This window comes from Scyliorhinus canicula, chromosome 31 (genome assembly GCF_902713615.1).
Source record: "Scyliorhinus canicula chromosome 31, sScyCan1.1, whole genome shotgun sequence".
NCBI classification, from domain to species: Eukaryota; Metazoa; Chordata; class Chondrichthyes; order Carcharhiniformes; family Scyliorhinidae; genus Scyliorhinus; species Scyliorhinus canicula.
The window spans coordinates 11,763,307-11,778,882 of NC_052176.1; the positions used below are offsets into that span (position 1 = coordinate 11,763,307).

At 45.4% G+C, this 15,576-nt stretch overlaps 1 protein-coding gene across 10 annotated transcripts in view; it reads left to right on the forward strand.

Annotated features, from left to right (window-relative positions):
* Nucleotides 1–15,576, forward strand: part of LOC119958896 (late histone H2B.L4-like) — a 135,610-nt gene that overhangs the window by 109,256 nt on the left and 10,778 nt on the right. For 3 of the 10 annotated variants that reach the window (XR_005459078.1, XR_005459080.1, XR_005459079.1), the window contains exon 3: nucleotides 3,899–4,543. The exons of the other annotated variants lie outside the window; for them this stretch is intronic. The gene's annotated coding sequence lies outside the window, so the exon portion shown is untranslated. Of the gene's footprint in view, nucleotides 1–3,898; nucleotides 4,544–15,576 lie in introns of those variants that run through there. 10 annotated transcript variants of the gene reach the window in all.

Here is a 15,576-nt window from a genome sequence, read left to right on the forward strand (position 1 = left end):
GGCTCTCTCACACACACTCTCAGGCTCTCTCACACTCACTCAGGCTCTCGCACACTCACTCAGGCTCTCTCACACTCACTCAGGCTCTCTCACACTCACTCAGGCTCTCTCACACTCACACAGGCTCTCTCACACTCACTCAGGCTCTCTCACACACACTCAGGCTCTCTCACACACACTCAGGCTCTCTCACACACACTCAGGCTCTCTCACACACACTCAGGCTCTCTCACACACACTCAGGCTCTCTCACACACACTCAGGCTCTCTCACACACACTCAGGCTCTCTCACACACACTCAGGCTCTCTCACACACACTCAGGCTCTCTCACACACACTCAGGCTCTCTCACACACACTCAGGCTCTCTCACACACACTCAGGCTCTCTCACACACACTCAGGCTCTCTCACACACACTCAGGCTCTCTCACACACACTCAGGCTCTCTCACACACACGCTCTCTCACACACACTCAGGCTCTCTCTCTCTCTCTCACACACACTCAGGCTCTCTCTCTCTCTCTCACACACACTCAGGCTCTCTCGCACACACACTCAGGCTCTCTCACACACACACTCAGGCTCTCTCACACACACTCAGGCTCTCTCACACACACTCAGGCTCTCACACACACTCAGGCTCTCACACACTCTCAGGCTCTCACACACACTCTCAGGCTCTCACACACACACTCAGGCTCTCTCACACACACACTCAGGCTCTCTCACACACAGGCTCTCTCACACACACACTCACGCTCTCTCTCACACACTCTCAGGCTCTCACACACACTCAGGCTCTCACACACACTCAGGCTCTCACACACACACTCAGGCTCTCTCTCACACACACTCAGGCTCTCTCACACACACTCAGTCTCCCTCACACACACTCAGTCTCTCTCACACACACTCAGGCTCTCACACACACACACACTCAGGCTCTCTCACACACACTCAGGCTCTCTCACACACACTCAGGCTCTCTCACACACACTCAGGCTCTCTCACACACACTCAGGCTCTCTCACACACACTCAGGCTCTCCCTATCTCACACACACCAGTAACTGAGCAGTAAGCAGTTAAATATGCATTATTCACTGCACAGGGAGAGTGAAGGTAAAACATACAATCACCACTCTCACACTTCAGTACTGAGCAGTAAGCAGTAAAATGTTATATATGATAGACAGACAGTGAGGATAAACACACACTCGCACACCAGTAAAATATGTTATATATCACAGAGACAATGAAGGTAAAGCAGACACACTCTCTCCCCACACACTCACACTCCTGCAGACTATTTCTCACACTCACTCACTGCCTCACACAGACTGGCACACAGTCCCTCACACACTCTCACACTCTTTCATATTTACACACTTTCTGATACTCCCACACTCTCTGACACAACAGTAACTGAGCAATAAATAATAAAATATGCATCACATATCACAGAGAGACAATGAGGTTAAAATGCACAGAGGTGCACTCTCTCACACATATGCTCACACACACATTCTCACACATACGCACTCTTTCAAACACAGACGCGTGCTTACTCTCACACACATGCTCTGTCACACACACGTGCTGTCTCTCTCTCACACACACTCTCTCACATCCCAGTAACTGAGCAGCAGACACTAATATATGCATTATATATCACAGAGACAGTGAGGGGAAAACTGACACCCATAAACACACACACACACATTCTCTCACACACACATTTGCTCTCGCACTCACACACTCTCTCTCTCTCTCTCTCTCTCACACACACACACACACACACACACACACACACACACACACACACACCAACAGTAAGCAGTAAAATACGTGTGATGTATTAAAGAGAGGCAGTGAGGGTAATACACACTTTCACACAGATTCAAGCCGACTCTCTCACACTCTCACACACACGAACACACAGTTACTCATCAATATCCCAGTTAGCAGTAAAATATGTGTTATATATCACAGAGGGGGCAGCACGGTAGCATGGTGGTTAGCATAAATTCTTCACAGCTCCAGGGTCCCAGGTTCGATTCCCAGCTGGGTCACTGTCTGTGTGGAGTCTGCACGTCCTCCCCCTGTGTGCGTGGGTTTCCTCCGGGTGCTCCGGTTTCCTCCCACAGTCCAACGATGTGCGGGTTAGGTGGATTGGCCATGCTAAATTGCCCGTAGTGTCCAAATTAAAGTAAGGTTAAGGGGGGGGGGTTGTTGGGTTACGGGTATAGGGTGGATACGTGGGTTTGAGTAGGGTGATCATGGCTCGGCACAACATCAAGGGCCTGTTCTGTGCTGTACTGTTCTATGTTCTATGTTCTAATATCTGATCAGTAAGCAGTAAAATATGTGTTATATATCATAGAGTGACATTGAGAATAAAACACACGAACACACACTCACACTCCCTCACTCTGACACACCAGTAACTGGGCAGGAAGCAGTAAAATATGCATTATATATCACAGGGACATTGAGGATAAAACTCCCACACACACAAACCGCTAACTGAATTGTAAACAGTAAGTATGCGGTATATATCACAGTGAGATTGCGAGTCTGACGAACAAGGCAGATGAAGTGAGAACATGCGGTTATGATGTATTTGCTGTCACTGAATCACGGTTGGGAGAGGGGAAGGATGGAAGCTCAACAGGATCTCCAGGGGAGATAGGGCAGGAGGTAAAAGAGGAGAGGGTGTCGCAATTTTGATCAAGGAATGAATTACATCAGGAGGGAGAGATGGCATCTTAGAAAGCTCTTCAACTGAAGCCAAATGGGTAGAACTTAAAAACCAAAATGGAGCAATCACATTGCTGGAGTGTTCCATAGGCCCCCGAACTATCCCAAAGAAATAGAAGAGCAAATGTTTAGGCAAATTTCAGAGAAGTAGAAAAGTAATAGGGGTGTGATAGTGGGAACAGTGGGGGAATTCCAACTCCCCCAATATGAACTGGGGTAGTCATAGTGTGAAAGGTTTAGAGGGAGCGGAATTCTGAAAATGCATCCATGTGAACTTTTTAAGCCAGTCCGTAGAAGGACAGACAAGAGGGGGGGGGTCTTGGACTTCATTTTTAGTAACGAAGCTGGGCAAGTGGTTGAAGTATCGTTGGGGGCGCATTTTGCAGACAGTGATCATAATTCATTAAGTACAAGATGGTTCTGAAAAAGGAGATGGATGGGCCTGAGATCAAAGTTCTCAACTGGAGGAAGGCTGATTTTAATACGATCAGATATGATTTGGCCAGAGTGGATAGGGAGCAGACACCTTTAGATAAATCTGTGACAGAACAGTGGGACACATTCAACAAGGAAATAGGGAGAGTACAGGGCCAACATGTTCCAATCAAGAAAAGGGTGGGACCAACAAATCCATTCAACCATGGATATTGAGGGATATACAGCGTTAGATAAGTAGAAAAGGGGAGGCTTGTGGGAGATATCGAGGATTCAAAAGAACAGAAGCACGACAGGTGTACAGAATGTGCCAGAGGGAACTTAAAACAGAAATTCAGAGAGCAAAAAGGGGATATGAAAGGATACTGGCAGGTAAAATGAATTTGTTTTACAAGTACATTCAGAGTAAAATGGTAATTCGGGACAGAGTAGGGCCCATGACAGAGCACAGTGGAAACTTATGTGTGGAACCGGAGTGTTCAAAATGAGTATTTTGTGTCAGTGTTCACTATGGAGGTTTGTCCTCTAACTCGCCATGCTTAATCTTCAAATGTCTTTGACATTTTGAAGGTTTTAAACTTTCATTTGCCAGTAATTCCCTGCGTGTAACACCCATGAACATTGAATCCTGATTCCAGTGGCACAATTTATATACCCTCCCCTCAAATAATCATCTTTGTGCTGCTTTGTTCCTGTTTTCAGCTTCTTCATGGGTTGTTCACCAGAGGCCCTGGAGTTCACACCAGCACTGCTGGCAGCAGCAAAATGGAGGAATCTGTCACGCACGCAGAACACGTGATGTCAGCGTACGGGGTGGGGCGTGTGACCTGCTCTCTGCCACCGCTTCCGGTGGGAGGTCTCCAGAATTTGCTGAAACAAACTGGCCTGGGACAGCGCACTGACATCAGGAGGAGCCAGTCCCCCTTGCTGGGCTCTGGGCCTGTGCACTACATGACAAGGCCGGCATGCGGGGAATGGCTGAAATTTCAAACGGCCATCATGATCGGCATTTGTAAACACTCGTCGTGACCATTGGCCATTCCTCCCGTGATCTGGATCACCATCATCCTCCTGAAACCTTCACGAGATGGACCCCCAGGTCACGACCCTGAGCTTGAAAACCCCGGGCCGATGGTACCCTTGTCTCTATTAGCCAAGGCACAGAGTTTAAGAAAAGGCAGGTTATGCTGGAACTGAGTAAAACATTGGTTAGCCGCACAGAGTAATACTCACACTCACACTGTATCAGAGAGTGAGTAACTCCCACACACACACTGTATCAGAGAGTGAGTAAATCCCACACTCACACACTGTATCAGAGAGTGAGTAAACCCCACACTCACACACTGTATCAGAGAGTGAGTACATCCCACACTCACACACTGTATCAGAGAGTGAGTAAATCCCACACTCACACACTGTATCAGAGAGTGAGTAAATCCCACACTCTCACACTGTATCAGAGAGTGAGAAATCGCCACCACTTGCAAACTGTATCAGAGAGTGTGTAAATCACACACACTCACTATCAGAGAGTGAGTAAATCCCACACTCACGTTCTGTATCAGAGAGTGAGTAAATCCCACACACACACTGTATCAGAGAGTGAGTAAATCCCACACACACACACACACACACACTGGATCAGAGAGTGAGTAAATTCCACACACACACTGGATCAGAGATTGAGTAAGTCCCACACTCACTATCAGAGAGTGAGTAAATCCCACACCTCACACTGTATCAGAGTGAGTAAATCCCACACTCACACACTGTATCAGAGAGTGAGTAAATCCCACACTCACACACTGTATCAGAGAGTGAGTAAATCCCACACTCACACAGTGTATCAGTGAGTGAGTAAATCCAACACTCACACACTATCAGAGAGTGAGTAAATCCTGTAGTCACACTACCAGAGAGTGAGTAAATCCCACAGTCACACACTGGTTCAGAGCGGGTAAATCCCACACTCACACAGTATCAGAGAGTGAGTAAATCCCACACTCACACACTGTATCAGAGAGTGAGTAAATCCCACACTCACACACTGTATCAGAGAGTGAGTAAATCCCACACTCACACTGTATAGAAGATGTGAGTAAATCCCACACTCACACTGTATCAGAGGTGAGTAAATCCCACACTCACACACGTATCAGAGAGTGAGTAAATCCCACCCACACACTGTATCAGAGAGTGAGTAAATCCCACACTCACACACTGTATCAGAGAGTGAGTAAATCCCACACTCACACACTGTATCAGAGAGTGAGTAAATCCCACACTCACACTGTGTCAGAGAGTGAGTAAATCCCACACTCTCACACTGTATCAGAGAGTGAGTAAATCCCACACTCACACACTGTATCAGAGAGTGAGTAAATCCCACACTCCACACACTATATCAGAGAGTGAGTAAATCCCACACTCACACACTGTATCAGAGAGTGAGTAAATCCCACACTCACACTGATATCAGAGAGTGAGTAAATCCCACACACACTGTATCAAAGAGTGAGTAAATCCCACACTCACACACTGTATCAGAGTGAGTAAATCCCACACTCTCACACTGTATCAGAGAGTGAGTAAATCCCACACTCTCACACTGTATCAGAGAGTGAGTAAATCCCACACTCTCACTGTATCAGAGAGAGAGTAAATCCCACACTCACACTGCATCAGAGAGTGAGTAAATCCCACACTCACACTGTATCAGTGAGTGAGTAAATCCCACACTCACACACTGTATCAGAGAGTGAGTAAGTCCCACAGAGACACACTGTATCAGAGTGAGTAAATCCCACACACACTGTATCAGAGAGTGAGTAAATCCCACATTCACACACTGTATCAGAGAGTGAGCAAATCCCACACTGTATCAGAGTGAGTAAATCCCACACACACTGTATCAAAGAGTCAGCATGGTTTTGTGAAGGGTAGGTCATGCCTCACAAACCTTATCGAGTTCTTTGAGAAGGTGACTGAACAGGTAGACGAGGGTAGAGCAGTTGATGTGGTGTATATGGATTTCAGTAAAGCATTTGATAAGGTTCCCCACGGTCGGCTATTGCAGAAAATACGGAGGCTGGGGATTGATGGTGATTTAGAGATGTGGATCAGAAATTGGCTAGTTGAAAGAAGACAGAGAGTGGTAGTTGATGGGAAATGTTCAGAATGGAGTTCAGTTACGAGTGGCGTACCACAAGGATCTGTTCTGGGGCCGTTGCTGTTTGTCATTTTTATAAATGACCTAGAGGAGGGCGCAGAAGGCTGGGTGAGTAAATTTGCAGACGACACTAAAGTCGGTGGAGTTGTAGACAGTGCGGAAGGATGTTGCAGATTACAGAGTGACATAGATAAGCTGCAGAGCTGGGCTGAGAGGTGGCAAATGGAGTTTAATGTGGAGAAGTGTGAGGTGATTCTCTTTGGAAAGAATAACAGGAATGCGGAATATTTGGCTAATGGTAAAATTCTTGGTAGTGTGGATGAGCAGAGGGATCTCGGTGTCCATGTACATAGATCCTTGAAAGTTGCCACCCAGGTTGATAGGGTTGTGAAGAAGGCCTATGGTGTGTTGGCCTTTATTGGTAGAGGGATTGAGTTCCGGAGCCATGAGGTCATGTTGCAGTTGTACAAAACTCTAGTACGGCCGCATTTGGAGTATTGCGTACAGTTCTGGTCGCCTCATTATAGGAAGGACGTGGAAGCCTTGGAACGGGTGCAGAGGAGATTTACCAGGATGTTGCCTGGTATGGAGGGAAAATCTTATGAGGAAAGGCTGATGGACTTGAGGTTGTTTTCGTTAGAGAGAAGAAGGTTAAGAGGTGACTTAATAGAGGCATACAAAATGATAAGAGGGTTAGATAGGGTGGACAGCGAGAGCCTTCTCCCGCGGATGGAGGTGGCTAGCACGAGGGGACATAGCCTTAAATTGAGGGGTAATAGATATAGGACAGAGGTCAGAGGTGGGTTTTTTACGCAAAGAGTGGTGAGGCCGTGGAATGCCCTACCTGCAACAGTAGTGAACTCGCCAACATTGAGGGCATTTAAAAGTTTATTGGATAAGCATATGGATGATAAGGGCATAGTGTAGGTTAGATGGCCTTTAGTTTTTTTTTCCATGTCGGTGCAACATCGAGGGCCGAAGGGCCTGTACTGCGCAGTATCGTTCTATGTTCTATGAGTGAGTAAATCCCACACTCACACACTGTATCAGAGTGAGTAAATCCCACACTCTCACACTGTATCAGAGAGTGAGTAAATCCCACACTCACACACTGTATCAGAGAGTGAGTAAATCCCACACACACACTGTATCAGAGAGTGAGTAAATCCCACACTCTCACTGTATCAGAGAGTGAGTAAATCCCACACTCTCACATTGTATCAGAGAGTGAGTAAATCCCACACTCACACACTGTATCAGAGAGTGAGTAAATCCCACACTCACACATTGTATCAGAGTGAGTAAATCCCACACTCACACTGTATCAGAGAGTGAGTAAATCCCACACTCTCACACTGTATCAGAGAGTGAGTATATCCCACACTCACACACTGTATTAGAGAGTGAGTAAGTCCCACAGACACACACTGTATCAGAGTGAGTAAATCCCACACTGTATCAGAGAGTGAGTAAATCCCACACACACTGTATCAAAGAGTGAGTAAATCCCACACTCACACACTGTATCAGAGTGAGTAAATCCCACACTCTCACACTGTATCGGAGAGTGAGTAAATCCCACACTCACACACTGTATCAGAGTGAGTAAATCCCACACACACTGTATCAAAGAGTGAGTAAATCCCACACTCACACACTGTATCAGAGAGTGAGTAAATCCCACACTCACACTGTATCAGAGAGAGAGTAAATCCCACACTCACTCTGTATCAGAGAGAGAGTAAATCCCACACTCACACTGTATCAGAGAGAGTAAATCCCACACTCACTCTGTATCAGAGAGTGAGTAAATCCCACACTCACTCTGTATCAGAGAGTGAGTAAATCCCACACTCACTCTGTATCAGAGAGTGAGTAAATCCCACACTCACACACTGTATCAGAGAGAGAGTAAATCCCACACTCACACTGTATCAGAGAGAGTAAATCCCACACTCACTCTGTATCAGAGAGTGTGTAAATCCCACACTCACACAGTATCAGAGAGAGAGAGTAAATCCCACACTCGCTCTGTATCAGAGAGTGAGTAAATCCCACACTCACACATTGTATCAGAGTGAGTAAATCCCACACTCACACTGTATCAGAGAGTGGGTAAATCCCACACAAACTGTGTCAGAGAGTGAGTAAATCCCACACTCTCACACTGTATCAGAGAGTGAGTATATCCCACACTCACACACTGTATTAGAGAGTGAGTAAGTCCCACAGACACACACTGTATCAGAGTGAGTAAATCCCACACTGTATCAGAGAGTGAGTAAATCCCACACTCACACACTGTATCAGAGTGAGTAAATCCCACACTCTCACACTGTATCAGAGAGTGAGTAAATCCCACACTCACACACTGTATCAGAGTGAGTAAATCCCCACACACACTGTACCAGAGAGTGAGTAAATCCCACATTCACACACTGTATCAGAGAGTGAGCAAATCCCACACTGTATCAGAGAGTGAGTAAATCCCACACTCCACACTGTATCAGAGAGTGAGTAAATCCCACACTCACACTGTATCAGAGAGTGAGTAAATCCCACACTCACACACTGTATCAGAGAGTGAGTAAATCCCACACTCACACTGTATCAGAGAGAGAGTAAATCCCACACTCACTCTGTATCAGAGAGTGAGTAAATCCCACACTCACACACTGTATCAGAGAGAGAGTAAATCCCACACTCACACTGTATCAGAGAGTGAGTAAATCCCACACTCACACATCTGTATCAGAGAGTGAGTAAATCCACACACTCACTCTGTATCAGAGAGTGAGTAAATCCCACACTCACTACTGTATCAGAGAGTGAGTAAATCCCACACTCACACACTGTATCAGAGAGAGAGTAAATCCCACACTCGCACTGTATCAGAGAGAGTAAATCCCACACTCACTCTGTATCAGAGAGTGAGTAAATCCCACACTCACTCTGTATCAGAGAGTGAGTAAATCCCACACTCACACTGTATCAGAGAGAGAATAAATCCCACACTCACTCTGTATCAGAGAGTGAGTAAATCCCACACTCACACACTGTATCAGAGAGAGAGTAAATCCCACACTCACACTGTATCAGAGAGAGAGTAAATCCCACACTCACACTGTATCAGAGAGAGTAAATCCCACACTCACTCTGTATCAGAGAGTGAGTAAATCCCACACTCACTCTGTATCAGAGAGTGAGTAAATCCCACACTCACTCTGTATCAGAGAGTGAGTAAATCCCACACTCACACTGTATCAGAGAGTGAGTAAATCCCACACAAACTGTGTCAGAGAGTGAGTATATCCCACACTCACACACTGTATTAGAGAGTGAGTAATTCCCACAGACACACACTGTATCAGAGTGAGTAAATCCCACACACACTGTATCAAAAAGTGAGTAAATCCCACACTCACACACTGTATCAGAGTGAGTAAATCCCACACTCTCACACTGTATCAGAGAGTGAGTAAATCCCACACTCACACACTGTATCAGAGAGCGAGTAAATCCCACACTCACACTGTATCAGAGAGTGAGTAAATCCCACACTCACACTGTATCAGAGAGTGAGTAAATCCCACACTCCCACACTGTATCAGAGAGAGAGTAAATCCCACACTCACACTGTATCAGAGAGAGTAAATCCCACACTCGCTCTGTATCAGAGAGTGAGTAAATCCCACACTCACTCTGTATCAGAGAGTGAGTAAATCCCACACTCTCACTGTATCAGAGAGTGAGTAAATCCCACACTCACACATTGTATCAGAGTGAGTAAATCCCGCACTCACACTGTATCAGAGAGTGAGTAAATCCCACATAAACTGTGTCAGAGAGTGAGTAAATCCCACACTCTCACACTGTATCAGAGAGTGAGTATATCCCACACTCACACACTGTATTAGAGAGTGAGTAAGTCCCACAGACACACACTGTATCAGAGTGAGTAAATCCCACACTGTATCAGAGAGTGAGTAAATCCCACACACACTGTATCAAAGAGTGAGTAAATCCCACACTCTCACACTGTATCAGAGTGAGTAAATCCCACACTCTCACACTGTATCAGAGAGTGAGTAAATCCCACACTCACACACTGTATCAGAGTGAGTAAATCCCACACACACTGTACCAGAGAGTGAGTAAATCCCACATTCACACACTGTATCAGAGAGTGAGCAAATCCCACACTGTATCAGAGAGTGAGTAAATCCCACACTCTCACACTGTATCAGAGAGTGAGTAAACCCCACACTCACACTGTATCAGAGAGTGAGTAAATCCCACACTCACACACTGTATCAGAGAGTGAGTAAATCCCACACTCACACTGTATCAGAGAGTGAGTAAATCCCACACTCACTCTGTATCAGAGAGTGAGTAAATCCCACACTCACACACTGTATCAGAGAAAGAGTAAATCCCACACTCACACTGTATCAGAGAGAGTAAATCCCACACTCACTCTTTATCAGAGAGTGAGTAAATCCCACACTCACTCTGTATCAGAGAGTGAGTAAATCCCACACTCACACACTGTATCAGAGAGAGAGTAAATCCCACACTCACACTGTATCAGAGAGAGTAAATCCCACACTCACTCTGTATCAGAGAGTGAGTAAATCCCACACTCACTCTGTATCAGAGAGTGAGTAAATCCCACACTCACACTGTATCAGAGAGAGAATAAATCCCACACTCACTCTGTATCAGAGAGTGAGTAAATCCCACACTCACACACTGTATCAGAGTGAGTAAATCCCACACTCACACACTGTATCAGAGAGAGAGTAAATCCCACACTCACACTGTATCAGAGAGAGTAAATCCCACACTCACTCTGTATCAGAGAGTGAGTAAATCCCACACTCACTCTGTATCAGAGAGTGAGTAAATCCCACACTCACTCTGTATCAGAGAGTGAGTAAATCCCACACTCTCACTGTATCAGAGAGTGAGTAAATCACACACAAACTGTGTCAGAGAGTGAGTATATCCCACACTCACACACTGTATTAGAGAGTGAGTAATTCCCACAGACACACACTGTATCAGAGTGAGTAAATCCCACACACACTGTATCAAAAAGTGAGTAAATCCCACACTCACACACTGTATCAGAGTGAGTAAATCCCACACTCTCACACTGTATCAGAGAGTGAGTAAATCCCACACTCACACACTGTATCAGAGAGTGAGTAAATCCCACACTCACACTGTATCAGAGAGTGAGTAAATCCCGCACTCACTCTGTATCAGAGAGTGAGTAAATCCCACACTCTCACACTGTATCAGAGAGTGAGTATATCCCACACTCACACACTGTATCAGAGAGTGAGTAAGTCCCACAGACACACACTGTATCAGAGTGAGTAAATCCCACACACACTGTATCAAAAAGTGAGTAAATCCCACACTCACACACTGTATCAGAGTGATTAAATCCCACACTCTCACACTGTATCAGAGAGTGAGTAAATCCCACACTCACACACTGTATCAGAGAGTGAGTAAATCCCACACTCACACTGTATCAGAGAGTGAGTAAATCCCACACTCACACTGTATCAGAGAGTGAGTAAATCCCACACTCACACTGTATCAGAGAGAGAGTAAATCCCACACTCACTCTGTATCAGAGAGTGAGTAAATCCCACACTCACACACTGTATCAGAGAGAGAGTAAATCCCACACTCACACTGTATCAGAGAGAGTAAATCCCACACTCACTCTGTATCAGAGAGTGAGTAAATCCCACACTCACTCTGTATCAGAGAGTGAGTAAATCCCACACTCACACTGTATCAGAGAGAGAATAAATCCCACACTCACTCTGTATCAGAGAGTGAGTAAATCCCCCACTCACACACTGTATCAGAGAGAGAGTAAATCCCACACACACACTGTATCAGAGAGAGTAATTCCCACACTCACTCTGTATCAGAGAGTGAGTAAATCCCACACTCACTCTGTATCAGAGAGTGAGTAAATCCCACACTCACTCTGTATCAGAAAGTGAGTAAACCCCACACTCTCACTGTATCAGAGAGAGAGTAAATCCCACACTGACACACTGTATCAGAGTGAGTAAATCCCACACTCACACTGTATCAGAGAGTGAGTAAATCCCACACAAACTGTGTCAGAGAGTGAGTAAATCCCACACTCACACTGTATCAGAGAGAGAGTAAATCCCACACTCACTCTGTATCAGAGAGAGAGTAAATCCCACACTCACACTGTATCAGAGAGAGTAAACCCCACACGCACTCTGTATGAGAGATTGAGTAAATCCCACACTCACTCTGTACCAGAGAGTGAGTAAATCCCACACTCACACTGTATCAGAGAGAGAGTAAATCCCACACTCACACTGTATCAGAGAGAGTAAATCCCACACTCACTCTGTATCAGAGAGTGAGTAAATCCCACACTCACACATTGTATCAGAGTGAGTAAATCCCACACTCACACTGTATCAGAGGGTGAGTAAATCCCACACTCTCACACTGTATCAGAGTGAGTAAATCCCACACTCACACACTGTATCAGAGAGGGAGTAAATCCCTCACGCACACACTGTATCAGAGAGTGAGTAAATCCCACACTGACACACTGTATCAGAGAGTGAGTAAATCCCACACTCACACTGTATCAGAGAGTGAGTAAATCCCACACTCACACATTGTATCAGAGAGTGAGTAAATCCCACACTGACACACTGTATCAGCGAGTGAGTAAATCCCACACTCACACACTGTATCAGAGAGTGAGTAAATCCCACACTCACACACTGTATCAGAGTGAGTAAATCCCACACTCTCACACTGTATCAGAGAGTGAGTAAATCCCACACTCACACACTGTATCAGAGTGAGTAAATCCCACACACACTGTATCAGAGAGTGAGTAAATCCCACATTCACACACTGTATCAGAGAGTGAGTAAATCCCACACTCACATACTGTATCAGTGAGTGAGTAAATCCCACACTCACACACTGTATCAGAGAGTGAGTAAATCCCACACTCACACACTGTATCAGAGAGTGAGTAAATCCCACACTCTCACACTGTATCAGAGAGTGAGTAAATCCCACACTCACACACTGTATCAGAGAGTGAGTAAATCCCACACTCACACTGTATCAGAGAGTGAGTAAATCCCACACTCACACACTGTATCAGAGAGTGAGTCAAATCCACACTCACACTGTATCAGAGAGTGAGTAAATCCCACACTCACACACTGTATCAGAGAGTGAGTAAATCCCACACTCACACTGTATCAGAGAGTGAGTAAATCCCACACTCACACACTGTATCAGAGAGTGAGTAAATCCCACACATTCAGAGAGTGAGTAAATCCCACACACACTGTATCAGAGAGTGAGTAAATCCCACACTCCACACTGTATCAGAGAGTAGAGTAAATCCCACACTCACACTGTATCAGAGAGTGAGTAAATCCCACACTCACACACTGTATCAGAGAGTGAGTAAATCCCACACTCACTCTGTATCAGAGAGTGAGTAAATCCCACACTCACACACTGTATCAGAGAGTGAGTAAATCCCACACTCGCAACTGTATCAGAGAGGAGTAATCCCACACTCACACACTGTATCAGAGAGTGAGTAAATCCCACACTCACACACTGTATCAGAGAGTGAGTAAATCCCACACTCACACTGTATCAGAGAGAGTAAATCCCACACTCACACTGTATCAGAGAGTGAGTAAATCCCACACTCACACACTGTATCAGAGAGTGAGTAAATCCCACACTCACACTGTATCAGAGAGTGAGTAAATCCCACACTCACACTGTATCAGAGAGAGTAAATCCCACACTCACTCTGTATCAGAGAGTGAGTAAATCCCACACTCACTCTGTATCAGAGAGTGAGTAAATCCCACACTCACTCTGTATCAGAGAGTGAGTAAATCCCACACTCACACTGTATCAGAGAGTGAGTAAATCCCACACAAACTGTGTCAGAGTGTGAGTATATCCCACACTCACACACTGTATTAGAGAGTGAGTAATTCCCACAGACACACACTGTATCAGAGTGAGTAAATCCCACACACACTGTATCAAAAAGTGAGTAAATCCCACACTCACACACTGTATCAGAGTGAGTAAATCCCACACTCTCACACTGTATCAGAGAGTGAGTAAATCCCACACTCACACACTGTATCAGAGAGTGAGTAAATCCCACACTCACACTGTATCAGAGAGTGAGTAAATCCCACACTCACACTGTATCAGAGAGTGAGTAAATCCCACACTCCCACACTGTATCAGAGAGAGAGTAAATCCCACACTCACACTGTATCAGAGAGTGAGTAAATCCCACACTCACACTGTATCAGAGAGTGAGTAAATCCCACACTCACACTGTATCAGAGAGTGAGTAAATCCCACACTCACACTGTATCAGAGAGTGAGTAAATCCCACACTCACACCTGTATCAGAGAGTGAGTAAATCCCACACTCACACTGTATCAGAGAGTGAGTAAATCCCACATCACACACTGTATCAGAGAGTGAGTAAATCCCACACTCACACACTGTATCAGAGAGTGAGTATATCCCACACTCACACACTGTATCAGAGAGTGAGTAAATCCCACACTCACACACTGTATCAGAGAGTGAGTAAATCCCCACACACACTGTATCAGAGAGTGAGTAAATCCCACACTCACACTGTATCAGAGAGTGAGTAAATCCCACACTCACACACTGTATCAGAGAGTGAGTAAATCCCACACTCACACACTGTATCAGAGAGTGAGTAAATCCCACACTCACACACTGTATCAGAGAGTGAGTAAATCCCACACACACTGTATCAGAGAGTGAGTAAATCCCACATTCACACACTGTATCAGAGAGTGAGCAAATCCCACACTGTATCAGAGAGTGAGTAAATCCCACACTCTCACACTGTATCAGAGAGAGAGTAAATCCCACACTCACTCTGTATCAGAGAGTGAGTAAATCCCACACTCACACACTGTATCAGAAAGAGTAAATCCCACACTCACACTGTATCAGAGAGAGTAAATCCCACACTCACTCTGTATCAGAGAGTGAGTAAATCCCACACTCACTCTGTATCAGAGAGTGAGTAAATCCCACACTCACACACTGTATCAGAGAGTGAGTAAATCCCACACT